Source organism: Magnolia sinica, chromosome 7, assembly GCF_029962835.1.
Source record: "Magnolia sinica isolate HGM2019 chromosome 7, MsV1, whole genome shotgun sequence".
Classification (NCBI taxonomy): domain Eukaryota; kingdom Viridiplantae; phylum Streptophyta; class Magnoliopsida; order Magnoliales; family Magnoliaceae; genus Magnolia; species Magnolia sinica.
Window position 1 is genome coordinate 90,639,672 of NC_080579.1, and position 4,085 is coordinate 90,643,756.

A 4,085-nucleotide genomic window follows, 5' to 3' on the forward strand; every position below is an offset into this window, starting at 1 on the left:
ATGGCGTCCCAACAAGATAAGCCATATGGTTTTTTAGATCTCTATATCCAATACAGAGAAAGGTCCTTTGGCAATTCCGCATTCAGATATAACATAACTAACACTACAAAAGCAATGAGTATGGTACTAATGGCTTTGGTCTTGCCACGGAATATAATCGTAGCCATAGATCTTTAGCTACGGCTTTTATCCTTAACCTCTGACCCTTTTTTGGCAGTAATAAGTAACATGGCCGTTACAATGTAGTTACATACCAATAAAACTAAAGACTATCACATAACATAGCTAATAAAACGAGTAGGATAACTCTAGTTTGTAAACAGAATGTCAGGAACAATTTAAGAAAAGTGATACATTAGAAGAAGATGAAGAGGAAGTTTCTTATGAGCAGCCAACCTTGAATCTTCACTCATGTCAAGATTCTCTTTATTTGCTTACATAACATAGTAATACATCCAAACAAGATGAAGAGGAAATTTCTCACGGGTAACCACCCCTTAAGCTTCACTCATGTCTAGAACCCCCTTATTTGCTTACATATATAACATAGTAATATATTGGAACAAGATGAAGAGAAATTTTCTTATGAGCATCGACCCTGAAGCTTCACTCATGTCTAGATTCTCCTTATTTGCTTGTAAAACATAACTGCTATATAACTAGTAGGATAACCCCAGTCTGTAAGAAGAATATCCAACAACTTAAGAAAAGTGATATGTTGGAATAAGATGAAGAGGAATTTTCTTATGAATACCTATCCCTGAATCTTCACTCATGTCCATATCCTTATTTGCACCTCCAGGAAACTCCCAATCAAACCAATATAAAACATTGGCAAGAGAAATCTCCAAAAAATTATTGGCAAATGTCATTTCAGGGCAAATCCTCCTCCCTGACCCAAAAGGGATTAACTGAAAATCATTTCCTTTGAAGTCAATTGAGCTGTTGACAAATCTCTCTGGGAGAAACTCATTAGCATTTTCCCATGAATTAGGGTCCCTCCCAATGGCAAATGCATTGACCAAGACTCTTATTTTTGGAGGGATAACATAGCCTTGTAGTATCACACTTGATATGGATTCACGTGGAATTAATAGGGGTGCAGGAGGGTGAAGTCGCAAAGTCTCCTTAATTACGCATTTCAAATAGTTCATCTGAAGAAGGTCCTTCTCTTCCACTTTCATTTTTCTCCCAACCACCCTTCTTACCTCTTCTTGAGCTTTCATCATAGCATTAGGACTCTTAACAAGTTCAGCCATGGCCCATTCTAAGGAGTTTGTGAGTCCAGTTGCTGCAACGTACATATCCTACGGATATAAAATTAGAAAAAGGAAGAACATATGAGTAATCAATTCAATCAATCATCCAAAAACTCATTTCCTACGTTTACAATATATGCATGTTCAGTGTTTGAATTAAAAGGAAACATTCCAATATATATCTAAGCCCTTGTGACTGGTGCACCACTTTTTTTTCTCTCTCTCTCTCTCTTGCATGAGTGGTGTACGTGTGGTAGTTGGGGACTTCACATGTGTGGAAACTTACCTAGCTCGTAAAACACATATTCTTCATTGAATATGTAAAATCCACGTAAACGGATTAGCTAGTGAACCTTCAACTAGCTAATGGCTAGTGGTAGGTGGTATGTGGGCTCATTATGATGTATATGTTTCATCCATGCCATCAATCTATTTTTCCAGATCATTTTATGATATTAGCCCAAAAATGGAATGAACCCAAGTCTCAAATGGACCACACAGTGTTAATTAAACGTTCACCATTAAAAACTTCTTGCTAGCCACAAAAGTTTTGAATCAATCTGATATTTCTTTTTTCCCTTCATCCAGGTCTGTACGAACTAATCAACAGGTTGGATATCAAATACACATTACAGTGGGCCCTAGAAGGTTTTTAATGGTGGACATTCAATCACTATTGTTTTCCAGTGGTGTGGTCCAAATTAGTTTTAGATTTGCCTCTTTTTTGGTATGTATCCTAAAATAATCTTTATAAAATGAATGATTGGTGTGGATAAAACACATGCATCATGGTGAGCCCACGTAACACCAACCACTAGCCACCTTGTGAAAGTCACTAGCCAAACCGCGTCCAAAATCGACTCCTCTTTATCATTAGGCGCAATCGAGAAGTCCTACTTCCCTGTTCTTGAGATGCATATGTATCTATCAAGGTAACGGTCCCAAAAGCACATGTGACGAGAGAGAGAGAGAGAGGAAACAGTCCCAAAAGCACATGTGACGAGAGAGAGAGACAGAGAGATGACTACCAAGGCAATGGCTTTGATGTTTTCTTTGGAGATTTGAACGCCAGTAGTGCAATCCTTTTGATGTGGAGCAATATATCCACAAAGTCTTTACGTTCATCATTCACATCTCCACTCTTATTATTAAGATGGTCCTCGATCACTTGATCAAAGAAACTATCCAACACTCTAGAATTCCTCTTTAATTTTCCATCCAAACCAGTCAAAACATCAAACCATCCAAACAATGGAAAAAGATCCGCTGCACTAAATGCTCCCAAAAGCAGTGGAAGTTCCCTAGCCATATCAGCAAACGTATTCCTTCCATTACTATCTCTTTCAATATAATTCTTCCCCAAAGCAACCCTCGATACAACACTACTCGTTAGATGAAGAAACTTCTTCGTTATATCAACAATACCTAACATCGAACATGAACCCTTTCTCTTTTATCATACTCGTAATTTCCTCTTCTCTAACATACGCAAATGACTGCACTCTCTTAGGACTAAGAAGTTCTGTAACTGATATCTTCTTCGCTTGCCTCCAATACTCCCCATAAGCTGCCATTGCCACGTCGGTGCAACCATATAAAAGTTCCTTTGCTGCAGTGAAAGTTGGTCGGCTTGAAAATGCAAGATCATGTGTTCTCATGACCTCTTGAGCCATCTCAGCTGTTGAAACAATGAGAGTGGGAGTGCTTCCCAAATGAAGAAGCATCAACGGTCCATATTTTCTAGAGAGAGCTTGTAGAGAACGGTGTGGTAGAGAACCCAGCTGGTGAAGGTTTCCTATGATTGGAAGCTTGGATGGGGAAGGTGGTTGATTATGTTTCTTGGATTGAATTCTATTCAATCTAAATAGGATTAGAAGAATAATGGGGAAGAAGAAAATAGATGAAAAGAGAGCCATTGAATGTTGTTGTTGTAAGAAACTACAAATCATCTCTCCTTATATAGAGTAGAGGAACTGGAAAGGTAGGAGTATAAATGGGCCGGGTTCGGGCCTGCTTTTAATAAGGTGGCCCGAAATAGTTTAAAATCCGGGCTTATACCTACCTTAACCCCCGCGTGTTGATAGAACTATGGAAAGGTACGCGATTGTCATGGCTTCGCCAAAAATGTTTCTAATATCAACAGCCAACTTCCTACTGTATATTTTCAAAAGTAATTTTAGAGCGTGATACTAAATTGATAAAAATTTTAGGTGGATAAGATTGAATCTCAACAGTTAAAATTTTTATGGATTGTGATGGAATGTTTATTTTCCATGCAAGCTGTTGATAAGGTCATAAATACTTAGATGAAGAGACCACATAAATATTATTTTCATTCGAAGATTTTGTGGCCCCCCGATGAGAAGATTTTAATGGTTAATTAGTATTGTTTCTTGTATTATGGTCCGTTTGGGATTTTGAACGGATTTGTTTTCTTTGGATTATGCACTAAAATGAGATTTAATCACATGTAAACACATGCATTACAGTGGGCCCCACAGTTAGAGTCTCACCTATCTTGGTTGATATGGGGTTTCACCTAATGACGATGTCACGATCGGACTGCGATTTCATGGGAAATCCGTTGGCAGGAAGTTCCTGCGGAAGGATTATGGGTGGGGCCGATTGATATGTTTGTGAGAAATCCAACTCGTTCATCCGTTTGTCGATCTCATTTTCGAAAATGTGACTAAAAATAAGATGGATACAAAACTCAAATGGGCCACACGAGAGGAAACAGTGGGAATTTAGTGAACACCGTTGAAATATTTATATGGCCACGAAAGTTTTGTATCGGTCTAAGTTTTTGGTGTTTTTACTTCAGCT

The 4,085-nt window shown here is 38.3% G+C and overlaps 1 pseudogene; it reads right to left on the reverse strand.

The window, feature by feature from the left end:
• Positions 1-307: 307 nt before the first annotated feature.
• Positions 308-3,176, reverse strand: LOC131251687 (cytochrome P450 71A1-like; annotated as a pseudogene).
• Between the last annotated feature and the right edge of the window lie 909 nt (positions 3,177-4,085).